Here is a 12,034-nt window from a genome sequence, read left to right on the forward strand (position 1 = left end):
ACTCGGATAGGAGAAAATGAGCGGATTTGGTTAAACAATCCATGATTACCCAAACCGCATCAAATTCTGACCTAGTCCTCGGTAAACCAGTCACAAAGTCCATCGCAATTCCTTCCCACTTCCACTGAGGAATCTCAAGTGTCTATAGCATTTCTGATGGTTTCTGATGCTCTATCTTTACCTTCTGACACGTTAGGCATTTAGATACAACTGTAGCTACATCACCTTTCATCCCAGGCCACCAGAACATCTTCTTTAAATCGTAGTACATCTTAGTACTTCCTGGGTGAATGGAAAACCCACTGTTGTGAGCTTCTGACAACAAGTCTTGTCTCAAACTCCCGACATCCAGTATACAAATTCTCCCCTTGTATCTCCACAACCCTTCATCATCCTTAGTAAACTTTCCATGCCTCTTCTTGCCAACTGGTTGAAATAATTGCTGAAGCTTTTACTCTTCTTGCTGAGCCCTTTGAATCTCTGTTTTAAACATACTTGAAATCTGTAACTGGTTCAAACAAGCTCTTCCGGTAACTTCACCAATATCCAACTTAAGATCCACAAACTTATCCATTAACTCCTCTTCCTTGGCTAAACACGACCCAAATAAGCCTCACTTACTGGTATCTGAGCAATTCTTCCTGTTGCTTTTACCGAGCTTCCCTCTTGTATCATCAAACCATCACCCATTAATACAACACCAACATTATTTGATTCCAAATTTAAAGCAATCCCTATGGTACCCTCCTCAAATTCCACTAACTCCCCCGCCATTACTTCATCAAGACCATAAATACGAGCAATACCGTCACCTACTTGAAGTACAGTACCAGTATTTACAATCTTTACCTCGGTATTATATTGTTCAATACGTTCGCGGATAATTTTACTAATTTCATCTGCACGAATGGTTACCATGAGTATTTCTTAATTTAATTCTAGAAGAGAAAAATGATGCCTGTACTCTAAATTTACTAAAGAAGAAGGACTAATGCATTATTTTATATCTTTTATTTCCCCAAACATGCCAATATTAGCACTGATGGTACGTAAATGTAACTCGTTGTTCAAGCAACTATTCAGCGTTCCCAGAGCTCCTTGTAAGGCTTGTTGGAAAACCCGTTGTCGGACTTGATTAATCGTTCTTTGTTGTTCAAAACGAATAGTTTCATTTTTGTAATTTTCTAATTGTTCCAAAGTCGTATAAATTGACTTAATTAAATTCAATTTTTCTCGTTCTATTTCAGAATAACCATTCACTCGAAACTGATCTGCTTCCGTTTCAACTTTCCTTAAACGGGCCCGGGCTTTTTCTAGCTGTTCAAGAGCTCCTTCCCGCAGTTCTTCTGAATTTCGAATAGTCTTCAAGATTCTCTGTTTTCGATTATCTAATAAATCACTTAATGAAAGTAGATTCTCTTTCCATTCATTTGAAAACGTCTATGATCTCTTCCCAAACCAAACATGAATCTTTCAATTCATTTGGCTCTCACACTCAATTACTTATAGGACAATTCTTCCTATCTTTTTTAATGAGCCTATCCTCTCTTATTTTTTTTTGTATTCAAATATTTATTTGAAAGATATTGAAATTGATAACTAACACAAGACCGGAATTTTTGGAGGACTCTTCTGATCAAACAAATATTTGTCAGCAAAGTTGTTTTGGGCGCCTATCCAAAAATGGAATATGAATCATTCACTATTGCTCCGGTTTCTGGGCCATAATCATCATGGGGGAGAGATGGCCGAGTGGTTCAAGGCGTAGCATTGGAACTGCTATGTAGGCTGTTTGTTTACCGAGGGTTCGAATCCCTCTCTCTCCGTTAATTCATCAATCTGCAATATCTCAAATGCCAACGGATACCATTATTCCAACTTTAGTTGCTATGAATTTTCAATTCCAATTTTTTTGGTAATATGAAATGCAAAATACTGGAAAAAGTGGACAGGGAATGCAAATCGTCCTATATCCATGTAGATGATACCTGAATGAGCTAAAATTCTCGTATCAAAACTCTTGTTTTTTTAGTTAGTATTAAGTCTGACGAGAATCATATTCTACAACCAGCAATTTGTTGATTTTCAAACCAACCCATTGACTATCTATTATTTGATTTACTAATCCTTTATATTGGAATGGATGAAGGGTTAAATGGTTTGGCAATTCCTCACATTATCTAATGGATTTTTCCGTTCTAATACTCTATCCAAGAGTTATCAATATTTATCAACTATGTTCCTATCTAACGGAACGCTATTGGATCAAATGACAAAGACATTGTTGAGAAAAAGATGGCTTTTCTCGGATGAAATGGTTGTTGCTATCTGCTCCAATAATGAATCATTGGTTTAACTGAATAACTAAGAAAAATCTATAAAATTTAGAAATGGATAATAAAAAAATGATATCTATATATATTCTTCTATTGTGTATCAAATTTATGGTTTTTTGGTTGGTAGAAATCCAATCACCTCAATTTACAATTTAAGATGAGACAAATTTCCCCATTGGTAGCAAATGCTTACCTATTAAGCGGGGGAAATCCTTTATTTTCAATAAATAGAGAAAAAATTATGCTCTTATTTTTCTTTTTGAAAGAACAGACTACGAGGGTCAGCTACCCAGCTAATATGCATACTTAAATACCATTACTTTATAACTAGATTTCGTTGTGAAAGACCTATTTTACTGGATATTTCATAGGTAGAGCCAAAGAGTGTGAACTGTACAAGTTAATAATATGAATGAAATCTGGGAAGGGGTTTCGGTGTATAGAGAGGATCTCGCCGTTTAAAAAGTAATCATAGAAACGATGGAACCCACCATTTCTTTATCTATTTCTATTTTATTTACTATGTTTTTTCTCAATTCAATACACTTTCATATGGATAGGTTAAACGCTTTTAAATAAAAAGCAAAAAATGGTGGCCAGGAAGGTTATAGTAGCAAAAGCCATTGAAATTCTTACTTTATACATGGGAAGAATCCATTTTTGTTATTAATAGACTAGGCAGGAAAAAAGAATAACTGAAAGAAAAAAATCGAATTATTATTCATCAAAGTATCATTTACTCAATGACCAGAATTAAACGAGGATATATAGCTCAGAAACGTAGGACAAAAATTCGTTTATTTACATTAAGCTTTCGGGGGGCTCATTCAAGACTTACTCGAACTATTAGTCAACGGAAAATCAAAGCGTTGGTTTCGGCTAATAGGGATAGAGATAGGAAAAAAAGAGGGTTTTGCAGTTTGTGGATCCATCGAATAAATGCAATAATTGGTAAGAATAAAAAAATAATACGATAGGTATAGTAATTTATTGTATAATATGTACAAGGGGCAATTCCTTCGTAATCGTAAAATAGTAGCACAAATGGGTATCTTAAAGGGGAATTGCCTTCTTATGATTGCCAACGAAATCATAACATAAAATAAGAATTCCCCGGAGAATGAACTCCGGGAAGGTAGTAGAGTAGGGATTTGTATGATTAATCTGATTTATTTCGTACCTTTCGCTCAATAAGAAAATGGGTCAGATTCTATAGGATCAAACCTGTGGGACTTAAGGAATGATGGAATGGAAGAAAAAAATAAAAAAATAAGTAAAATGCAGTAGAAGAGTCTCGATTCCAAACGAACAAATTCAAACTTGATTGAAAATGATCTTTCTGATTCTCGAAGAATGGGATGGGGGCAAAAGGATTGATCGAGAAAGATTTTTTGTTCTTATTAAAAGATCGTGATTGGATTCACATATGTTTGGTAAAAAGAAAAATCTTCTCCTTTGAGAATAATCAAAAAAAGGAATCAATTGGAACATAAAAACGTGACTGAATTGGTCCTAGTTACTCTTCGGGACGACTTTTATTTGCGAATCCCTTTGTTTAACTCTAAAAAAATAGAAAAATACAAATACATATCTCTTTTTACGTGTACTTAATTTGCTGCTCTTGCTTTTTAGAATTATATTATTTTGATTTCACCTCAAAAATTCTTTTTTTTCGTTTGTCCAAGAATGCAGCGCAGGGGAAGGACTCTTTTAAGGTAAAGTTGAGAAATTAACAGACTGCTTGCCTTATTCTGGGTGCAAAGAACCAACCAGACTGACCCAGTGGATAAATCAGAAATACGGAAACAAAAACAGCAATTGGACCAGAGAATGCGATTGCATTATAAGGGCGCAATTGAACAGATCCAACAAGTTCAAATTGACGTAACATGAAACCTATTAATGCGAAAGTGCCGTGGAGAGCAACAAAAGTCCACAAACCACCTAATTGACGATAAATAGAAGCATGTCTTGTTCATTAACATCTCTGAAATATTTCGCCATAGTTAGGGACGTTATCCAAGATATCGTTAAAGACTTCCGACTCAATGCATCCGCCACAACATTCGCCTTTCCAGGGTGATAATTTAGTTCAAAATCATAATCCTTTAGCAACTCTATCCATCTCCTCTGATGCATATTAAGTTCTTTCTGATCAAATATGTACTTGAGACTCTTATGATCAGAAAAGACGCTAAACCTCACTCCATACAAGTGGTGTCTCCAAATCTTCAATGCAAACACAATCGCTGCTAATTCCAAGTCATGAGTTGGGTAATTTACCTCATGCGGTCTCAGCTGACGCGATGCGTAAGCCACCATGTTCCGGTGTTGCATCAACACGCAACCCAAACCCTTCAGTGATGCATCACAATACACTTCAAATGGTTCATGCGGTTCTGGTAAAATCAAAATAGGCTCTGAAGTTAAATTTTGTTTCAAGGTCTGAAAACTTTCTTCACACTCCGACGTCCACACAAACGGCACCTCCTTCCTTGTCAACTTAGTCATCGGTAGTGCAATCTGGAAAAACCTTTCAATAAATCTCCGGTAATACCCAGCTAAGCCAAAGAAACTTTTGACTTCCGTCACCGTCGTTGATCTTTCCCATTCTATCACCGCCTTTACTTTCGAAGGATCCACGGCTATTCCTCCTTTGCTCACCAAGTGGCCTAGGAACTTTACTTCCTCCTTCCAAAAATCACACTTGGACAACTTAGCATACAATTTTCGCTCCTTTAGGATTTGCAACACAATTCTCAAGTGTTCCTCGTGCTCCTTCACTGTCTTAGAATAAACTAAGATGTCATCTATGAAAACCACCACGAATTTGTCCAAAAAGGGACGAAATACTCTGTTCATGTAATCCATGAACACTGCAGGTGCATTCGTCAACCCAAAGGACATCACTGCAAACTCGTAATGTCCATAGCGTGTCCTAAACACAGTTTTTGGAATGTCATCCTCTTTCACCCTTATTTGATGATAACCGGATCTTAAATCAATCTTTGAAAACACCCCAGCTCCTTGCAACTGATCCATTAAGTCGTCGATTCTAGGCAACGGGTACTTGTTCTTCACAGTCACTTTTTTCAACTATTGGTAATCCACACAAAGTCGCATTCCTCCATCCTTCTTCATCACCAATAAAACTGGCACTCCCTAGGGAGATACACTCGGTCGAATGAACCTCTTGTTCAGAAGCTCTTCCAACTGAGCCTTTAGTTCAGCCAGCTCTATCAGAGCCATTCTATACGGCGCAATCGACACTGGTCCAACTTTTGGCACCAATTCAATCGCAAATTCAATCTCTCTTTGAGGTGGGAACTCAGGAATATCTTCCGGGAACACCTCCGGAAAGTCTCTAACACCAAAATCTGGTCTAACTTCTGATTATCACCTAACGCATTTGTAGCCAACAATATATAACCCTGACACTCTTTTCCACTACAATGCACTATTACAGAGTTCAGGTAACAACCCTCAGCTACCACTGCTCCATTTTCTCCTTCCGGCATAAACTGAATTGACCGCTTAAAGCAATCCAACAAAATTCGATTCTTTGACAACCAATCAAACCCCAAAATCATCTCCAACCCAACCAGTGGTAAACAAATCAAATCATGCACAAAGTTTCTACCCTCAAGCTTGAAACCTACTTGTCTACAACTTAGCTGTCGTTTTGCGGTTTTAATCGGTTTTTCGCAGAAAATACATTTTCTGACTCAGAAAAATCTACTGAATTCAAAAATCATATTTAAATCCTCCAATTCTCATTCTAAATTTTTGGATCCTATTTTGGGCAATATTACTTATTTAATTAGACGATTAATTTGTCGCGGTTCTTACAAGGAGTGCAAGTATTATTTTGTAGTTTTCAGTTTATATCTTTGAGTGTTAAATTGTTTAGTTTAATTTAACATATTTTTATTTATTTAATTAGTTGATCAAGTTTTAAGTTAGTAGGCTTATGGAATTTTTTTTTAAAATATTTGACCAAATATGAGGTCTCTAAATACCTCTTAAACTATTGCAGTCGTTAGACATAGATTAGAGGAGTAAAAATAATCTTTTTTGTTTCATGGTGAAAACATGGTGTACAATTAGAGTTGAGTGAGTCTCTCTCTTATTGTATCAAAAATTGGATAGAAGGTTGGGTGATTTTTTTCTGTTCAATTTTAGTTTATTATGGCGTTGATAAGTGAGGTTAAGTGAGTCTTTCTTATTGTATTAGGAAATTGGATAGAAGGTAATCTGATTATAAACAATGGTGTAGACAAGTGAGGTTGGGTGAGTTCCTTTCTTGTTACATAAAAAAATTGTACAAAAAGTAGAGTGATTCCCTTCCATTCAATTTCAATATATCCATATTCTTTTCTATTGTCAACTTCAATTTATCCTCTTTAATTCAATTTCAATTCGTGTTTTCTTGCTTATCCTTAGTTTTTTATTATTTGGTATCAGATTTCAGATCCTATGTTTATTCTTCTTATGTCCTAATCGAAAAATACAAAAAAAAAAATTATTGCATTCTCATAATTATTGTGCTTATGTTTATGTTCTTGAGAAAAAGGGAAAAAAATTGTGTTATTTTAAAAAAAAAAAGAAAAATAGAAAAAAGATAAAAAAAGAAAAAAAAGAAAAAAAATTGACTATTTCTTCCATATATTTGTCTTTATATATACTATATTTTTCAATCTCAAGTTTCAAGAACGGATTTTTTTAAAAAAGGAGTCAAATGATGCGTGCTTTAGATGTTTGTGACTTGAGAAGTGCAAATATTATTTTGTAGTTATTAGTTTACATTTTTTTGTATCTATTAGTTTTCATTTTTAAGTGTTAGAATATAATGTTTAGTTTAATTTAATATATTTTTATTTATTTAGTTAGTAGATTGAGATTTATTTATTTTATATTTAACCTAAAATGATATATGTAAATACTTCTTGAACTATTATAGTAATCACACTACAAGAAAAATGGTGAATCCCGTCAGATTTTTTGTCGAATTTACTATCGCATGCTAGTGGCAAATTTACCGTCAGATTTACGACGGTGTTCGCATCAAATTCGTTAGATCTAAATGTTACTAGTAGATTTACTTTTTCGACGATAAATTTTTCAGTAATTTTTGGAGGTAAAAATAAAATAGTAGGCATGAAAACTAGGGGTAGATTTACCTGAGGATAAGTCCACCGGTAAGTAGCTTAAGTGGAACGCTGTGTTTTGACGTCGTTGAATGTGTTACCAGATAAAAGTAAATCTGACGGTAACGGTGTCCTAAATTCAAAGCGTGCAACCCCCTCCATTTTAAAAACTCCATTATCTTTCCACCACTCTTCTCTCTCTTTCTTTCTTCTCTCTCTACCTTCGCCAGCCCCTCCAGCCATCCTACGCCAGCGCCAACCACTTGCATTCTTCTCTAAAGAGTTCGTCGACCTGCATAGACCGTGTTCTATTGCCTGAAACAAAGCTGAGTTGCTCTCTTTGTCATCTCTGCCACTGCTCCTTCTATCATCGGAGCTCCTCCCTCCTCCAAGTAGGTTGCATAACTCTCTCATCCCTTTTCACTGCTTCTCCCTTTTTTATTTTTTTAATAATAAATTTAATCCCCTTTTTTACCCCCATTGAGTTCGACTATCACGCCACCACCGCCCACCGTGCACAAGGTACCATTTTCTTGAATATTCCTCCTGTTGTCGTCAATATTTGTTTTTATGAATTACGTTTTTGTCTTTCATTTGGAGCACTCGGTTTGGTGTGCTTGGAGTTTGTATTTAGTCCGGAACCAATAAAGATTTGTACGTGTGCTCTTCAAAAAATAATTATATTTTCTTTTGTTGTTGTTGTTGTTTTGAGATTTGAATATGTTATTAGTGCTGAAGAGTGTAGCTTCTCTTATCTTATTCTGTTTATCATTTACGTGTCGTGAGTGTTGCGCTTTTCGTTTTACCGTTTTCAATTTTAAACTTTTCTTCGAAGGCTCCTAAAATAACTCTTCTTCAACTATATTATATATATATAAGTTTTTATTTTTAGAGGTCATAACTCCTCGCCACCTCTGTTTTACATCCTAGGTGTAAAGCTCTGTGTGGTAGGGTGTTACATTATGGTATCAGAGTAGTTCGTTCCTGTAGAGGCTAAAGGACGGACTGACTATACTTCTGGGTATACTTTGAGTGTCTATACATGATAATTAGGATATCTAACTGATATATATAGCATGAATGTTCATGAGCATGTATTTGAGACTTTGAAATACTAGACTTGCGATATTGAGACTGATCACCTTGATATCACTTGTTTGGTGTGAACATGAACTAAATGCCATCTCGTGGGCGCGGTCGTGGGCGTAATCGAGGTCGAGGATGGAGAGGTAATGAGGTAACCATACCGGTAGGTAGTTTGACCAATTTTGTGACCGCAATGACGAGTGCTGCTGCTACCATTAGTGCTGTTACTATTGCGACCAGCCGAGTGATGGATAGGATGGAACCACAAGTTAGAACTGGCAATGATGGTGGTAATAGATATGAAGACAGAAATAATGTCCCGAGTACAGTAGTACCAGTGGAAATAGTGAATCATCCGGAATTAGTTAAAACAGGTCAAGCAACGGGAGAAGGCTCAAGAAGAACTGTGGTGGAAAAGAGTGACTGATGGGATTCTTTCACAAAGAAAAAGGGAAAGAAGATTACACCTAGGAGCCAAAGTTTCAAAAGGGGTCGTTTTGTCACTTCACATTCTCAGCGCCAGAATAATAACCGAAGGAATGACAACCGTCAGGGGCAGGATTCAGAAGGGCAGACTAGTACTCAACCGGAAGACTTAAAGTGTTTGAGATGCAAAAAGTATCATCCAAACAGACCATGCAGGGCCAGACTAGGCGTGTGTTACTGGTGCGGGGAGCCAGGGCACATATCTCGGGATTGTCTACACAAGAACGACTAGGGTGCAGCCGAATCTGATTCCCAGACCCAAGGTAATTGCAAACTAGCAGTTAAAACTTTAACTACCTTGCATACCATTAATATGTAATATTTATTCGTGACGCATGACAAGTTTTGATAACTGTAAAGTCCAAGTCAATGATTAATTGAAGACTATTAGTTATTGAGATGGAGTGATATTTAGTTAACTTAGAGGAGTGGCTAGGCTCTTGAAGCATAAGAATCAGAGTGACGCAGCAGAAGCAGGTTGGATTATATCTAAGGAATCAGAACTGTTGAGAGCTACGCAGAGTTATCGTTTGAAATCCAGTGATGGTAAACTGTGAGGAAGAGGAATAGAACAGATTCAACCTTTAATTGTTAATTGTTTAAGAGGCAAGTGAAGATGAGACCAAATCCCTATTATGAGGGAGTTTCCAAGAAAATTCTTAAAGGTGTTCCAGAATTTCTATCTCAGAGAGAAAGTGAGTTTGCGACAGACTTAGCGTTGGAAGCCGGATTAACTTCGATTGCACCACAAGCGAAGATACCATTATAATCGGTAGAATTTAGAATCAAGTTGAAGGGAGTACTGGAAGAGAGAATCGTCCAACTAATTATTTCCTTGTGAGAAGCGTTGGTTATGCCAGTGAAGAAGGAAGAGAACGGTAGGAGACTTTATGTGAGAGGGATTGTGCCAACGGATCTTCGTGATTCAACCTAATATTTATTTTCTTTTGTAAACTGCGTTGAAACTCTATCTGGAGTTCTTCTTAAACGACTTGATCATCTTTCCAGTTTTACTCCTTACGCACATAGATCTTGTTTCTTCCAGGATGAGCCTGAGCTTGTCCTAATATAATCACGTAATCCTTGGATCTTGGGAACTTGCTATGAGTAGAGTTGCTCTCCTTCGCAAACCGTGTTCTTCAAAATCAGCTGAGACTTCTTTGACTCTACACACTCTGTTCTTTCTACCAAAGGTCCTTGATTTGAACTCTTTTTCTGAGATGCACCTATGTTCCTCTTCTTGTGCATTCCATTATTTTGGTACAACTCTGTTTGACCGTATACAAGATCTTCTTTCTGATTTCTCACGAACACCGTTTGTATTGTTCATTTGTCTTTTGAGCTTAATATCTTTTTGAAAATCAACTTGAGCCTATATTAGTATCGCGTATGAATCCTAATTGTAACCATCGAGACGTTGATTCCTTAGAGCAAGGCTTTTGGACGCGGAAGATGAAGCATGTAAGTGTGCGACATCAAAAAGAGTTTTGGAGCTTTAAATTCTTGCCGACCGTAATGTCTATGAGTAAGTTAACGCACTAGAATGCACTGTCTGTATGGATGCTTGCATGCGAAGAGAGCTTTTGAATCTCGAGAGAAAGATTAACCTTAGCGCCAGTAGTCATGATACCCGAACTTAATTAACTACTCAAAATTTTTGCGATGTATTGTCAAGGGGCTTTAGGATGTGTGTGAATACAACATCATGAAGTGGTGACGTACGCCTGAGCAAGAAGTCTCTGAATATTGCTTGGATGACCAAAGAAAGGAGAAATAACTGTTAAGTAAGTTAAGGTCTTAAGTTGGATGTTAAGAAAGTGAATGGAGGTGTCAGATTGAATTAATTACAAATTACAAGAGATCGTAAGGTCGAGAACTTAGGGAGCGCAATAATGGTAATAAAGAGCTACTAAGGGTATTGAAGCTTGTTGAATCAAGAAGATACTAAGAGAGAATTTTGTGTCAAAATCGGAAGTTGAGACGAAAAACTATTATCCAAAGCTCACAAGAGAGGATTTTTGAATTTATCCTGAACTTACTAAAACGTACCACGAATCAAAGAATATATTTTTGAGTAGCTAGAAATGAAGAACGAAGTGGTGATGCATGTGATTGCATGTTTGACACATGAGAAAGTAAAGAGTGACCACCAGAAGGCATTCGGAATGCTACAACCACTGAAGGTTCTACACTAAAGGTGAAAGAGAATAGCTATTGATTTCGTAAAAGCTATATATATGAATTATGAATGAGAAGAGAAAAAGCTACGCATAGACTCATGGGGATGCGTGACGGGAGACAGTCCAGGGTTTAGCAGCCGGACTTGTTGGGTTGGCTTGATAATCGATAGATGAGACTCATCAGCCATAGGACAGGCATACATCATGTGCATATTGTTTGCTTGCTTGTTTGTTATTAACTGCGAATGCCTAAGTGAGTGTACTATGTTAATTATTATATTCGCTAATTGTAGTACTTGTATACTAGCTGTGTTTGCCCTTGCTTGCTTATTTGTTTGTGCGGTATCACTGGTGTTGGAGGATCGGAGGAAAGGCGGGGAAGTTAGGGAGTTTAGTCAAGTTTAAGGTTTGGTTTAGTTAGAATCTTAGAAGACCACCTGTTCATAGTTTTTGTTTTAGTTCTTTAAGTTTTATAATTTGAGTGTCGGTGTTCTAGGATTGCCTCTGACATTCTCAGGACCTTATATCTTATGTACGTGGCACCATGCTGAGAACCCTCGGTTCTCATTCCATACGGATATTTGTGATTTTCAGATGCAGGTCAGGTGGCACCTCGCTGAGGCATACTGGAAGCTTCTGATAGCGGAGATCCTTGTCTTTGGGGTTTTATTTTGGATATATGTATATACGTAGATACTTTTATCTCCACTGCTTATATATTTGATATATTTACTTCCTCTTAGAGGCTATTTTGGAGAAATATGGTTTGTAACTTTGTATTTTGGGCTTATTTTGGGTT

The 12,034-nt window shown here is 36.7% G+C and overlaps 1 non-coding gene across 1 annotated transcript; it reads left to right on the top strand.

Moving 5' to 3' along the window:
* On the top strand, positions 1,739-1,826 carry TRNAS-GGA. The gene has a single exon. It is a non-coding gene; the product is annotated as a tRNA-Ser (tRNA).

Source organism: Arachis ipaensis, chromosome B07 (genome assembly GCF_000816755.2).
Source record: "Arachis ipaensis cultivar K30076 chromosome B07, Araip1.1, whole genome shotgun sequence".
NCBI classification, from domain to species: Eukaryota; Viridiplantae; Streptophyta; class Magnoliopsida; order Fabales; family Fabaceae; genus Arachis; species Arachis ipaensis.